This window comes from Bicyclus anynana, chromosome 25 (genome assembly GCF_947172395.1).
Source record: "Bicyclus anynana chromosome 25, ilBicAnyn1.1, whole genome shotgun sequence".
NCBI classification, from domain to species: Eukaryota; Metazoa; Arthropoda; class Insecta; order Lepidoptera; family Nymphalidae; genus Bicyclus; species Bicyclus anynana.
Window position 1 is genome coordinate 5,405,902 of NC_069107.1, and position 16,589 is coordinate 5,422,490.

The 16,589-nt window shown below is 35.1% G+C and overlaps 1 protein-coding gene across 6 annotated transcripts in view; it reads left to right on the forward strand.

Annotated features, from left to right (window-relative positions):
• Window positions 1-5,550: 5,550 nt before the first annotated feature.
• The window catches only part of LOC112058321 (latrophilin Cirl), a 461,192-nt gene continuing 450,153 nt past the window's right edge, over window positions 5,551-16,589 (forward strand). For all 6 annotated transcript variants that reach the window (XM_052889340.1, XM_052889339.1, XM_052889342.1 and 3 more), the window contains exon 1: window positions 5,551-5,823. The gene's annotated coding sequence lies outside the window, so the exon portion shown is untranslated. The remainder of the gene's footprint in view (window positions 5,824-16,589) is intronic.

Consider the following 16,589-nt stretch of genomic DNA (forward strand, 5'->3'; position numbering starts at 1 on the left):
ACAAGAAAAATGGAGGTTTGTAAGCAGGGGTCCATGAAAGTTAATTTAGTTTCATACTGAAAATAAGAATATGTTAGATGATCAAAAGTAAAGTTGGATAGAATCACTTTTTTCAGCACTAAGAATTAATAAATATAGTTTAGCAATCCATTTATTCTCAAAAACTGATAATTTTGTTGTTTAGAACTAAGCCGCAATTGTTATATACTACAAAGTTAGTTTTTTCTGAGGAATGCTAATGTAGCAGGGGGTCTAGATTTTGAAAGTGGTCTATGCGAAAATAAAGTTTGGGAACCTCTGGGCTAGACGCTACACTTGATTTTGTGTTACAGAATTATAAAAATTGCTTACCTGTTTAGTTTAAAAGTGTAAAGCTAAGTGTCAATCGAAATCGCACACTTTTGAAACATTATTACGTTAAATTAACAACCCATTCGACTCACTGTTGAGCATGAGTCTCCTCTCAGAATGGGAGGGGTTAGGCTAATAGTCCACCACGCTGGTTACAGGTATGCAGCTTTCCTTACGATGTTTTTCTTTCACCGTATGAGACAAGCTCGCAACACAATAAAAATAAAATAAAAATTTTATTTGCTCATTGTGACAACAAACAAAAATTAATAATCCCCGCTGTGGAGTAGTAATATGACAGTGTTTTTGAGCAAGAGTAGTAAAATAATAATTTTTCAAAATTTTCAATTTTATTAACAAAAACGTTTTGTTCAAGGTTTATTTCAAGAACAACATTCAAGTAAGACGTGTCACGTAACTTCTTAAAATGCACACAACTGAAACGTTGGAGGTGCATGCCCCGGATCGGATTCGAACCCACACCCTCCGGAATCGGAGGCAGAGGTCATATCCACTGGGCTATCACTCGCGTGTGCATTTTAAGAAATTAAATATCACGTGTCTCAATCGGTCAAGGAAAACATCGTGAGAAAACCTGCATACCAGAGAATTATCTTAATTCTCTGCGTGTGTGAAGTCTGCCAATCCGCATTGGGCCAGCGTGGTGGACTATTGGCCTTACCGCTCTCATTCTGAGAGGAGACTCGAGTTCAGCAGTGAGCCGAATATAGGTTGATGATGACGTGTCATGTAAGTTGGTACCTCTAGAATATAAATCAGCAACTCCCAGAATTAACCGTTAAGCTATCGAGGCACAAGTATCAGAGTAGAGAAATATTAAGCAAGGGAGATTAAGACAATAATTACAAAACTCGGTCAAACGATATTCAGGTGTTTAAAATTACCGCGCACCATCTTGTCTGCTAATAGGGGTTTATTAATATCGTAAAATTCCCCGGCTCGCCTCTTAAGCGTTTTGCTTTTAATTTATTTCCTCGCTCGAAATTTTAATCCCGGCTTATATGCACATAAGTGAATCAATATTGAGGGAGTATATTTCCTCCTGTTAATTACTTTTTATCGGTAAATATTGCGGTGTGCAGGATTTATGGTTTGCCACCCCTGGTATTGACCAGTTCAATGGACTTACTTGGATCAAGAGTTATACAATTACAGAATGAGAATAAGTGTATTTGACTATTAATAGAGTTAGGTACTAGGTAGTTATGTTTTTTAGTTATTTCTCAGGCTTGTAGGGGTATATTTCCTCCTGTTAATTACTTTTTATCGGTAAATATTGCGGTGTGCAGGATTTATGGTTTGCCACCCCTGGTATTGACTAGTTCAATGGACTCGTAAGTGACAGATCAAGAGTTATACAATTAGATTAACATCATAGGCTACTTATCCCGAAAAAAATCCATGGTTCCCGAGGGATTTGTAAAAAACTAAATTCTACGCGGACAAAGTTGCGGGCGTCTGCTAGCATTTTATATTTTTGCATTACATTCTTTGTTTTAAGCCATTTTTTTTTTTGTTCATTTTTAACATCTGTTGTTTGCACCCGTGATGTCACCCTTTTAAAGGCTTCCACTGAAAACCAGTGCTGCAGCTAGCTTTATTTGGTCAGTGCTCTTTTCTTTTTTTTTTCTTTTTCTTATATAAAATAAAAGCTTAGTTTTCAGTTTTTTTACTGTTTACCCTCAGAATACAAAATACACCTGTTTTCTGCTTTAGTATTGATTTTATGAGTCACTCGGGAAAAATTATACAAAATTCACACAATCACACAGTGAGCGATGGCATGAGCTTGGAGTAGCTCTGCGTGATCGAATCAGTAATGAGGAGATCCGCAGAATCAAAGTCACCGACATAGCTCAACGAGTCGCGGAACTGAAGTGGCAATGGGCGGGGCACAAAGTTCGAAGAGCCGATGAACGTTGGAGTCCCAAGGAGCTGGAATGGTGACCGCACACTAGAAAACGCAGTGGAGTTGACGACATCAAGCGAGTCGCAGGGATTTACTGGATGCAGGCGGCTCAGGATCGTGATGTTTGGAAGTCACTACAAAAGGCCAGTGACCTGCAGTTGACGTCCATCGGCTGATATGATGGTGATGAAGTCAAAATTAAGTACTATTATAACCCCTTTTTTTAAATACTAATAGTTAACGTAATAAGTACTGGATACTGGGTAGTACTGCAATGCATAGAATCCGTACGGGAGTTCTATTTGTATTCAAATTAGCAGTTTCCTTGAGTTGGGCTCGTATTTCGTAGGTTTCACGAAGTTCTTGGCAAGCTATTTGTGTGTTAGTCTAGCTGTTTTATGAATGCACTTTTGCCTTTTTTTACTATTGGATAGAAGTAGGCGTTACTTTGCGGAAGTTCTTTACAAGCACGGCCTCTATGGCGCAGTAGTATGCGCGATGAATTTACAAGACGGAGGTCCTGGGTTCGATCCCCAGCTGGGCCGATTGAGATCTGGCTGGTGGGAGGCTTCGGCCGTGGCTAGTTACCACCCTACAAAGACGTACTGCCAAGCAGTTTAGCGTTCCGGTACGATGTCGTGTAGAAACCGAAAGGGGTGTGGATTTTCATCCTACTCCTAACAAGTTAGTCCGCTTCTATCTTAGATTGCATCACTTACCGTCAGGTGAGATTGTAGTCAAGGGCTAACTTATAAAGAATTAAAAAAATAAAGAAAAGCACTTTTGAAACGCCAAAGACTATTGTAAAGACTACCACCGGTTCGAAAGGCAGGCTGAGAAGAGACGACAAGAAACTCAACAGTTGCTCTTTTTAAAAAATCATACAGTATTATTTATAAATTTACAATAATTGTTAAATCTACCCATAACTTAACCCATATTCGGCTCACTCCTGAGGCTCGAGCTCAGGAGTGAGCCGAATATGGGTTGATAATGATCATTGACTGGTCTATAGCTGTCTTGCGGATCTTGTTACGAGTATAGTCGTAAAAGTAAAAAATCTTTGTACTTCTACGAGAGAAAGATTTTTTACTCTTTGGAGGCCATGAGCATATAAATAAGTAACTTAATATCTATCTATACTAATATAGATATATATATATAATATAATACAGATATACTTAATATTATATTATAAATGCGAAATGACTAATATTATATATGCGAAAGTAAGTCTATCTGTTACCTTTTCATGGCTAAATGGCTGAACCGATCACAATGAATTTTATGTATTTTTTGATACTAAAATAAAAATAGGAGGTAAAATAGGGGTTTAAAGTTTGTATGGAAAGTTCTTCATTTTTAGAGTTACAGTTTTAAAAATTTGTTCATAAATCATAAAAAACACAGAAATATAGTGTAATTCAAGAATTTTTAAAATTCAACCTCTAAAGTGGTGAAATAGGGGTTGAAAGTTTACATTGATTTACACGCGGACGAAGTCGCGGGCGTCTGCTAGTATTGTAAATAACTAACAAATATTAAGAAAGCTCATATCGATCGAGCCCTCCCATTCGCTGTAAATTTGATTGCAGATACAATTCCAAAGCTTATGTTCGTAAGCTTTAGTAACGGGGACGTATTCGTTGGAAGACAAAAGCTTTGGCAAAGGCTTTCATAATTTGAACATGTCCATACAAATGGTATCGAGCTATGATTGTTCCTGGATTTCACCGTTAGTGACCTCTTTGTAGTCTTAACCCGCTAACTGTGACGTCAATTTGACTTACACCAACGATGACGCCGGTCTCACGTACCGGGTTTTTCAATAGAGTATTTTATGTATTTATCATTTTTTTTTATTATTATTTATGTTCTTTAATTTGTTACAAGTTAGCCCGCTTCCATCTTAGACTGCATCATCACTTACAATCAGGTGCGATTGTAGTCAAGGGTTAACTTGTAAAAAATAAAAAAAAAATTATACTAATTATGAATCAACTTTAATGAAAACAAAATTACTATCGGATGCCCGCGAGTTCGTCCGCGTGGAATTCAGTTTTTCGTAAATCTCTTAAAAACCATGGAGTTTTTTTGGGATAAAAGTATGTGTTAATACAGGGTTATTATCTGTCTTCGTTTTAAAATTTATCCAACTCGGATCAGTAGTTGCGGTGTTTACGAGTAACAAACATCCAAACAAACATCCATACAAACTTTCGCGTTTATAATATTTGTAGGATTAAGGTTTTACAAATAACATTTCATAAATTAATATCGCATAAAAATCTGTGTGATTTTAATTTGAAAATAATAATAATAACCTACCTATTTCTGGAATTAATTCAAACTTTTCGTTAATTATTCGTTATGTGGCCTTATTATTGTTTATTTTATATTTTTTGTACATATTTTGTTAAAAACGCTGTTAGTTACAAATAAATAAATAAATAAATTAGGTAGGTAACAGGTACTTACACAAAATAAACAAAGTGGTATCCTACTAACAAAAAAATCATATGTGTCAGTATTCTACTATGACTTACAAACTATTTTTATTAATTCCTTAATAATAGTTAATAATGGTTAATAATAAGTTGGCTTTAAGATTTTTTGATTAACTTGTTACAAAATACATTTTTTAACATAGACGTAGGTTACTACTAAATTTCATCTAAAACACTTCATCCAATAAACAGATACATAGGTGAAGGTCGTTTCTAACTCGGATCCTTCTACTATTTGTTTATTTTATTTTATAAACATCTTGAATTTGGTGACTACGTACGTACTATTTAAGAATATTAGATTTATTTTTTATCTGTAAGGTTATGCCACCTACCAACTTATACATAGGTATAAGAAAAATCATCCATAACTTACCTACTTATTACGTAGGTACATTGCATTCGATGTTGTGCTTATGAAAATTAAATAAATATTCAGATATAGAAGGAATTCAAGTTCAAATAATGCAAGCAACATCGCTCGTTAAGTTGTAATTTGCGAAATGCGCATAAAGATCACAGACGTCTGTCAAAAACAACAGTCTGCATTTGGGAACCCTCTTCAAAAGCTCGTAGCTAGCTATCTATCTAGTGTAGGTATTAGGCTTTCATAATCTCCATCTAGGTGGTTCCGATGCACTTCAATCAAAGATCCGAGGCCGTTGTAGGCCGACGCACTCGACATAACACGTGCATTACTCACAAAATATTTTCATATAAAACCGAACCAAACGCACCCGACCGTCTTCCCCTTCCCTCCCCAGCAAAACCAGTTCAGTCCGTGCCCGGCTGCCGTGAGCGTCGGTCGTCGTTCGCAGGAGTGACGCTGTCGCGTTGTGTTACGAAAAAAAAAACATCTTTTGTACCATAACCAAACCAGTGCTGTGGATTCCATTATATAGTGCCCCTGTGAGATTGTGTTCGTATTGTGATGTTGCGTTCAGATGTTATAGTGTCGGATTTCTCTTGAAAAGTGTGGGACGGGTGAGCCTGCCGCCGGACGCCTTTTCTCTCAGAACTCGGGATATCATTAAGGTATTTATTGTTACACCGTTCATTGTTGTAAGGAATTCTTTCGTATTCGTACCCTCGTGTAGTTTAATCGATAGTCCCGATACGATTCCGTATGCTACAGCTTCGAGTAACGTGTCGGTGTTGAATCGCAGATTGTGGATCGTGTTTGGAGGATTTGCATTGTAGATGCGTGGCGTGCCTTCCTACAGTCAACACTAAACAGTGTAGCCTGGGAGCAGGTTCGATCCGAGTGGGCGACTATTAATTAGCCGACCGCAACGGTATTCCTTTACGTTGACCCCAAGGCTTAAGGCCCTGACTTGATATACCACCTTTATCGTGATTAAAATAATCTCTCCTATTCATTATAATTAAATGACCATTTCTTAGTTTTAGTTTATCCTTTTGCATACTTGATAGTAGAGAATGGGAATTCAAAACTACCTTCATCCGTCTGTATAATGGATAAAGTGTTTTATCACATCGAATATGATAAAAATGCATTGGGGGTACCTAGCTTGCATAAAAACTCCTGGTCAAACTAATCAAATGAAAAAACAGGCCTGGCCTACTTATAAAATAAAATATACATTAGTTTGGTCATGATTTTCGGGGAACCTACTAAATAAATCAATACATTTTTAACTTGGTAAATTTGAATTCAAATAATATAAGTTAAATAAATAAAATTTGCTTTTCATCCAATAAACTACAATAAATACCTAGGTGAAGGGCATTTCTAATAACAAAATATTTTACTTATTGTTCTCAATTTAAAAATTTGCATATGTAAATAATTAGTTTTTTATGGTTCTAAATAGGTATATTAATATAGTACATATGTTACAAGTAATACATAAGTACCTACTATCTGCCTATTTCAAAAGATGTTTCCCGAATTGCAAAAAGCTTAGGCCAATAGATGGCGTTACATACAGCAATACAATAAATCTCGCTTGACTAATCTTAATTAATTTGCAAGTACATCAGGACCTCGATAACCTAATAATCGATGCTGTGTGAATAGAAGTTCTATTCATTTTAAGTATATTCAATCTAATCATTTAAATCGGATTCCAAAATTAAATTTAGCGCTAAAATTACAAAAATAGAACAATTTTATACTTACTACTTAGCATATATGTGCATTTAATAGGTTTATTAAATAAATAGACATACTATAATATATACTGTATCTTAATTAATAAATTATAACAATATTTGCTGGTTGTATCAACTTCCGTTTTCTTAATTAGGTTTGTTAAATGACCCTATCTTTTTCTTTCTGGAAAAAAACAGTGCACTTAAAAACCACCCAAGTATTACTTAGATACGTATTTTATATAATATTATTAAATAGTAGTAATATATGAAATATGAATCATTCGTTATTTTAATTGTTTACTTTTATTCTTTGAGAGGTGAAATCACAAAAATCGTGAATTAAGTAAGAATGAAAATGTACGTAATACCTACCTACCTAGTAATAGTTGATAATTATTTGCTTTTGCTATAGGAAAGACATTGCACCATTAAAGTAGACTCGATTTCCGTTTTGCACAGAAATGTCAATGTCAAATTATCGTGTTCACAGATTAGACATTTTTCGAAGAAGGTCAACGATATTTCATATCTAGCCTTGAACTTAAAAAATATAAAAATGTAAGACACGACTTTGTCATCCTGAAGTTCTTTTTGAATTTAGAATTCTTTACGGACTAAGTTACCTACCAACCTACCCTGTGAAAATTTATAAAATCTACCTTCCATCCAATATCTACATCTAGTAGGGACAATTACTTAGGTGTGTGTAGTATGTATTTTTAAATGAGTTACGGTAAGTGGTTGTGCCAGTTTTGTAAAAAAAATAATAAAAAAAAAAACATCAAAATAGCGCAGTTCAACCTTTGCCTGTTGGATAATTTGCAACGCAAACGCCTAACAGTCATTTCCAACATATTGGAGGGAAAAGGGAATATTGGTCATATTATAAAGATATATGACAAAATATTCTTAAAAATATGAATTTTAATATAATAGATTACCAACTATGGTATAAGTTGTAATAAGGATAAGCTTAATTTCAATATATGTATTGTATTTTGTAGAATAATTACTTAGATTAAGATGGTTTTATGTGTATGTATGTAGTTAATAGAAATTCCTATCTTCTGATAAAATAAAACAAGTTTCCAGATGGATATCTAATTTCTTTTAGTTCCGATATGAGTTTATAAGGAAAGTTTTGTTGCCAAAGTTAAATTGTTATTTCCGTAACTAGGTAGCCACCTACTCACTTTATAAAGACTTTATAAACGAAACAAAGTTATGTTTACGAATTGCGTAGACAAAGTTACACAGAAAACAATTAAGTACCCGTAGGTACCCCTAATCAATCAATTAAGTACCCCTACCTTCTATTATTTCGAATTTAGAATGTTCGAATTAGAAATCGATTTTTTTGGAAATTTTCAATATCAGCGCGGACTCTAGCTGTCAAGTCTAGTCTACTGGCGCGACCTAGGTACAAGTATTGTCAAAAAATATTGCAGATAAGCTAAGGCTGAGAAAACTGCAGACAAACAGAGTTCATCAATTAATAATAGTTTTATACAGAAATTTATTAGTCAACTTACTTTTAAAATTTTTAACATGTACTTAACTAAATTTGATTTAAAACACTTTCATCCAATAAACAGATGGGTGAAGGTCGCTTCTAACTCGGATCTTAGACTTAATTTACAAATGTTTACAATTGTCAGAAACAGATAACAAATAAAAAAAGCTACCTATAATCTTGGCGTCATTCATATTTCAAATTTGGAATGGTAACTACGTCACAGCATGCACGTGTCATGGATTTTCGAACCGCCCCAAGCGTTAATTTACCGCGTAAAAAAATCTCGAATGCCCACGTCCGGAAACGCGGTCCCATCGTGCAGTTGAACAGATGTCGACATGTGTAGAGGCACTCTGGGCTAATTGACTAGGAAAAATAAAATTGTCTGTGGTTAACAACTGCACGGATTCCTTCATGTCGAACGCATGTGGCGTAAGGGTGACCTGCGATTTAAATATTGACGTTATCATAATATTAAGTTATCATCATCACTATAAACAATTAAAAAAAAACAAATATCTAAATACCTAATTACGTTGCCAGATTAGGCTGTATGATGTTCGATCTTTGCATCAATTACGAATAAATTAAAAAAATAGTCACATGATACAGATTGTATGATGATTTATGGGTGCATTCAAAATCGGATTGCTTGTTTGACTTACTACGCATACTCCGGTAGTCCGTCTACTTAATAGAGCTCATAGTTATTGTTCCGATAGTCTTCAATGGTCTACTAACAAGTTTCTGTTAGGCTGTTGGGTCCGTACAAAAGGCGGTAATCCTTGAGACGGCGTTTATTGTAAGCAGGTTCCTCGCTCGTGGAACCCAAACCACTAGTCTTCTAGATTTGAAACGTAAGGACAGTTTTTTAAATAGCTTTTTTTTCTAACATTAAGTATTAAAAATAATAATAAACAATAAAATATTTAAAAGTAATGCAGTTCTCTTGGGCCTGGTAAATACATGCTGAGTTAGCCTATAAATTGAGTAAGCAAAATTATTCTTTATACTTTGTATGTACTACAATGTTGGCTAATAAATAGAACAAAATAAATAATTATCCGTTAATCCCTTAGTCTATACCGTTGTTTTCCCCAAGTTAAGACATCAACTAGTGAGTCATAGAGGAACAGTTTTACCGTATACTAAATATTTTCTTCAAGTTCCAAAATTAAACAGTCCAACTTATTTATATCACAAACCTATAGTTATCAAAGTCTTGTGTCAATTATAGAACGCCTCTTAAGTGATGTATCGTAGTCCCACATTCTCGCCTGAGTACGGTGAAGTTACTTTTTAATTTATTACAATTCGTTCTAAATTTAAACATGTTTAGCGTTTACATAATTTATGGTCGCGTTCAGAAATTATAAGGTGCTTTTACTTTAAATGTACTGATGTACCTACTAAAAATGCAAGTAGATATTGTATTGTGTAATATAATTTGCTAAATAAGTTGATGCAGATTTTTTTTAATGAATTATGAGCATAGGTCGTGTGTCTATGAGCTTTCGTAAGTAGACGGAGTATGTGTAGTAAGTCAAATCAGCAATCTGAATTTGAACGCACCCATAAATCGTCATACAGTCTGTATCATGTGAATATCTTTTTAATTTATTCGTAATTGATGCAAAGATCGAACAACGTACATCTGGAAATGTATTTTTGTATTTAAATATTTTTTTTTTTGGTTATAGTGATTATGATGAGTATGATGATGAATACTTGTTCATGTAGTGGTAGCTAAATAGAAATCCGTGATAATAAAGCTACATTTAAGCTTCATCACTTGATTGTGTGGTGTAATTTGACATGTGAGCTGTGGTGTCAGTCACTCAACACTCAGCTATCAGTGTGGGGTCAGATGTTAAACGGATGACGAATTGTAGTGTCAAATGATACTGTAATTGTCTTTGAGATAAATTCATATTGACGTTACTATCTTTAGTACATTGGAAAGATAGATAAAAATGACTGTTGTTTTCATGTATTTACGTTTTTATTTATTTATTTTTTTTATTTTTATTGTTTACAACGTAGTTGACTACAATCTCACATGATGGTAAGTGAAGTGCAATCTAAGTTGGAAGCGGGCTAACTTGTTGTTAGGATCATCGATATAAATCTACGATCGATGGGGAGGATGAAAATCCACACCCCTTTCGGTTTCTACACGACATCGTACCGGAACGCTAAATCGCTTGGCGGTACGTCTTTGTCGGCATCGTATCACACAAACACACATTACGTATCATGAGGTCTAGGGTTCGAGTCCTGAGGAGGACTATTGAGTTAACATACCAACACGATATCACGTAAACTATCTACTATTAAAAGTCTGTCTTATCAATACTTCTAAAGCGTTCTAAAAGTATCTGTTATTTGCAATGGTTAAACTTCTCATCACTTATGCCGTCTAGGAGTTCTTTACAGGTGCAAAAATGCACTGCATACTCCGAAGACTAACAAACCTGCATTGCAAAAGGAATAGGTATTTCAATTTGTACGGATAATGCTTGCTCAACTCAAAAACCTTGTGCACACCACTGAGGCGATGTTGCGTCAATTATGACAATAAAAAGTGCGAGTCGGACGCGTGCACGACGTGTTCCGTACCATTAATCTATAGAAACGGCAAAAAAATCCTCCTTAAATATTTATTTGGAAATTTCAACTGTCTAACTAAGTGCCCAGAAAAAACAATTATTATGGTAAGCGCACCAAAGACTATATGGTGCCACATATATTGAACAATTTGCCAGGACTGGATATTAACTTAACCAAAAAAAAATTGGTAAAATATGTTAAGGCTGCAGCTCGAACGGGAGGGGAGTGTTCGCAGATGCACTTCGCTAGGGGACATACTTAGGCATTATAAAATATGGTGCCTAATTATGTCCGTTATGTGTAGGTAAGTTTATTTTATAAAACAAATTAACATAATTGTGAACTCGCCGTCCTCACAAAAACGTCAAGTTTATTATTTTTTATGTACCTAATTATATAACACTTTTTGTATTTTGTACAATAAAATAAAAAAATAAAAAAAAAACTATCACGATTTATGATATACAGTCTGGTGACAGACGAACGGACAGCGTAGTCTTAGTAATATGGTACCGTTTTACACTTTGGGTACGGAATCCTAAAAACAGTCGTACCATGCCATCAGAACCGGGTACCGATAATCCACATTAGCCTATGTTTTGATACGGTCACTTATCTACGGAGAGTACGTCGTGGAGCTAACGGTACGCTTGGTCCAGTATTTTTTACTGTTAAACGTCAACGAGATAACAAAATGTATTCTCACTGACGTACCTTGTTTATAAGGCGACCCATACACCATCTATATTAACAAAAGTCTTCTCCAAAGAGTAAAAAAATCTTTTGTAGGTTTGGGTGTACTCTTCTATAACAATCCCCAAGACTGTGATGGACCTGCCAATGCATAGCTTTAAGCAATGTGTTAAAAAACATTTACTTAGTCGAGGTTACTACAACATTGATGAGTTCCTTAAAGATAAAAGCGCTTAGAGGCCATTGGATCAGCTTCCACCTTCACACAAAAAGTAAAACTATAAGAAATTGTAATGTTATCATCAATTGTGATTTTTTAAAAAGAGCAACTGTTGAGTTTCTTGCCGGTTTCTTCTCAGCAGAACCTGCCTTCCGAACCGGTGGTAGAATCTTTACAAATAGTCAACTGACGTGTCAACAGTGCTTGTAAACTGAGCCTACTTGAAATGAATGATTTTTGATTTTGATTTTTTGATTATAAATGACTTGTACTACAGCCTTTCTTGATGAGTACTGTTTACCAGCAAACAAATTAGAAATGAAGGTAGAAAACGCATGTCATTTCATAACTTATTTATTTTAAATGATGTATGGTTTGTTTATTAAATGTTATATAAAATATATTAACCATATCTAACTGTTCTAAGCGTATTAATCAAATTTATTTTCATTAATTTAAGAAGAAGTTAATTATAATTATTATTAGGTGTGAAATGGCTAGTGATTTATACCCTCATTTTTAATTTGTTTGTTGGCGGTACACATCAAGAAAAGATGTTGTATAGTTTCGACTCGAAAACACTATGTATACTATTATTTTAGAACGTAAGCTATAGTGAGTGTTATTCATATTAATTGATTATGAAACACGACTAAAACTCACGTGATATAAGGTCAGAGTATGCCTGACTAGTTTAGCACCCATAGGGTACTCAGTTTGGATGCTAGAACCAGCTCATGACTAAGGGTCCCGTATGGGTTCGAAACTAATCGGGCATACTCCAACCTTATATCATGTGAGTTTTAGCCGTGTTTCATAATCAATTAATATACTAATACTAGCGGACTCGCTCAAGCTTCGCTTTGACTTATTAATTTATTTATTTGCACTTCTTCCCTATCCCTACCTTACACTACCATACTCCTACCCCTACCCCTACCCTACCCCTACCCTACCTCTACTCTACCCCTACCCTACCCTACCCTACAACTACCCTACCACTACCCTACCCCTACCCTACCCCTACCCTATCCCTATACCATAAACCTACCCTACCACTACCCTACCCTACCCCTACCCTACCGCTAACCTACCCCTACCCTATCCCTATACCATACCCCTACCCTACCACTACCCTATCCTAGGATTTAGGGGTTTGAAAAATAGATGTTGGCCGATTCTCAGACCTACTGAATATGCACAAAAAAATTCATCAAAATCGGTCGAGCCGTTTCGGAGGAGTTCAAGTTCGAACACCGCGACACGAGAATTTTATATATTAGACTAGCGGACTCGCTCAAGCTTCGCTTTGACTTATTAATTTATTTATTTGCACTTCTTTCCTATCCCTACCTTACACTACCATACTCCTACCCCTACCCCTACCCTACCTCTACTCTACCCCTACCCTACCCTACCCTACCCTACAACTACCCTACCACTACCCTACCCCTACCCTATCCCTATACCATAAACCTACCCTACCACTACCCTACCCTACCCCTATCCTACCCCTACCCTACCCCTACCCTACCCCTACCCTACCGCTACCCTACCGCTACCCTACCCCTACCCTATCCCTATACCATACCCCTACCCAACCACTACCCTATCCTAGGATTTAGGGGTTTGAAAAATAGATGTTGGCCGATTCTCAGACCTACTGAATATGCACAAAAAATTTCATCAAAATCGGTCGAGCCGTTTCGGAGGAGTTCAAGTTCGAACACCGCGACACGAGAATTTTATATATTAGATTATAATTATGTGTTTGGGTAACCTTAGTAGCGTATAGTTAAGTCGAAAGTACCTTGTGTAACTTAACTGTTACTTGTTAGTTAAGTGGAAAATGAATCTGCAGATTATTAAATCTTAAATCTTAATTTGTATGTTTGAATTGCGAAAGTGTGCTGACACCAAAGATAATATCAATTTTGGATTTAATTAAGATGCTGTTGGTACGTTTTGAACTTTAATAACCTTAACTTTAGTTAACGACTTTACAATAATGTGCAAAAACAGCAGCTTTGTTGTAGGTAAAAGATCCAGGTTCAGTTCCAATTAAGAATTATTGCAATTTCTGAATTTACTTGTTAATTGTGTTAAGTTGTTACTTTTGATCGCTAATATACTTGGTGGTTATAGTTACCACAATCTTAGCTTACAAACAGCCGAGATCTTTTATTATAAATTCCCTAATTTTACCTAAAAATCAAACCCAGGTCTTCCTACATAAGGCAAAGCTTTCATTGAAGTTATAAGTGTCAACGTTTAAAATATTCAAAGTCACTTACCATTAAGTATGTGAAAGGATGTAATATGACCTCATCGTAGAATATGGAATACATCGCTTAGCATTAGGCATTGAAGTGCATTTTAAATCCGTTTAGGCACACTTAACATCGACTCATAGCTCAATAAATACCTTAGAAAATCACTAAAAAGCATAGAAAACTTATAAGATGCCATACTATATTTACAAGCCCAAAACTTCTGTCATTAGAATTTAAACCTTAACTCACCCCAATAAAGGTGTAGTACACACAGTAATAAGCAAAAATAAGTTTGTTATGGATTCACTTAACCAATCCAAAGCAAAGTTAAACAGCTTTTTACTTATTCATTAAGCAATGAAGATTTTACAAGAATTCTAGGAATGTTTTAACGCACCGGTGTAGTGTTGATTTACCATTAACTAGTGTGTTCAATGTTTTTAGATCCATAACTATTTGTATTTAGGTAGGTAAACTATAAAGATAAATAGTTAACACGGCGCCTGTGACTCGGGGTCATATTGACCCTAAAGTGTTTTTCAGATAGCATGGGTACGGTGACAGTTGCCTCATGACATCCACAAAATGTACTATTATCGCGAAACGCGGCCAACTTTCAAGAGCGAAATGACCTGTCACCCGCACCGTGCTATCTGAAAAACAGTAGGAGGTAGGTACAAAGTAGTAGGAAGTATTTTTTTACGCTGACATATTATTCCGATATATGGTTTTCGGTGTAATCACAGGTTTATAGGTAGGTAAACTGTAAAATAAAGATTTAACCAGGCGCCTGTGACTCGGGGTCATATTGACCCTAGGCGGTTCAAAATAGAAGTATTTTTTTACACTGAAATGTTTCGATGTATCGTTTTCGGTGTAATCACAGGTATTTAGGTATTTAAACTATAAAATCAATAGTTAACCAAGCGCCTGTGACTCGGGGTCATATTGCCCTATGCGGTTTAAAATGGTAGTATTTTTTTTACACCGATATGTTTAATCACAGGCACATGAGGGTTAACACTTTCACAACCCCCTTAAAGTTGTCAAGTAAAAACGAATCTATGATAAAACCCAACATTCAGCTGCCATATACTTGTAGATCTTTATTTTTCTCTTAGGACACTAAAAAAAAAATAACAATTTAATTCAAAATTTGCAGCTTTCGGAATAAAAACAAGTCTGTAAATATCGTTCATTAAAATGAACTATTTATAGTAAATATAGACTGGATAGAAATGCTAAAAATTATAAAAATATTTAAAAAAAAATAATTGGTACCGGGTATTTGCAACGATTTTACTAGCATTATTGAAATCAGATCGTGAAAAATCCCAGTTGTCTCGTCCAACGAAGAACGATAAATATTTGAAATGTGATGCCCACGGATTAGAAAGTACAAGCTGCTATATGCATGCATGAATTCCCAAAAACTTGTGTTACAACCTCACATATCAGTATTGGAGATTTTGGGGACCAGTTTGTAATTGAATGATATGATATAATTTAAAGTTACTTAGCAGCGGATGCGTTGAGCTAATACGGAAGCGGTTTTAATCGATGACAGATTTACGGGTGACTGCTGTATTATTTAATTTTTGGTAGCTGTGCATTGAACGGGTTAATTACAAAAAACTTTGTGACAAACGTCCATGAAGTGTTACCCCAATGCTTATTTCTGCAGTTTGCCTATGTACTAATGGTTATGTAACAGGAAAGGTTTGTATTTTTGTGTGCAACGAATATTTAAAGGTTGCCAGATGTAATATTATAAAGAGGAATAATTTGTATTTTTGTATATGTAACGAATAAGTTCAATAACTATTGACCCGTTTTGAAACTCTTTCGAAAATAGAAATCCATTTTATATTAGTACTAGCGGACCCCGCGATTTCGTCCGCGTGGAATTTAGTTTTTCACAAATGCCTCGAGAACCATGGATTTTTCCGGCATAAAAAGTAGCCTATGTGTTAATCCAGGCTTTAATATATCTCAATACTAAATTTCAGCTAATTCGGTTCAGTAGTCTAGGCGTGAAAGAGTAACAGACATTCATATAATCAAAATCAACAGTTTTCGCAAATCTCGGGAAACCATGGATTTTTTCAGGATAAAAAGTAGCCTATGTGTTAATCCAGAGTAAAATCTATTTCCATTTAAAATGCCAAATTGCTTCCGTAGCCGCAACAGAGGACCAAACATCACACTAAATTTCGCCTTTATAATATTAATGTGATAGAACATAAAAGAAAAGTAAGCATAAACAACATAAGTACTGAAATGATTTTTATTTCATCTGAAATGATTATGGTTATTAATAAAATAGAAAGAAAAGATGTCCTAAAAAGAAAGAAAAGATGTCCTAAAAAGA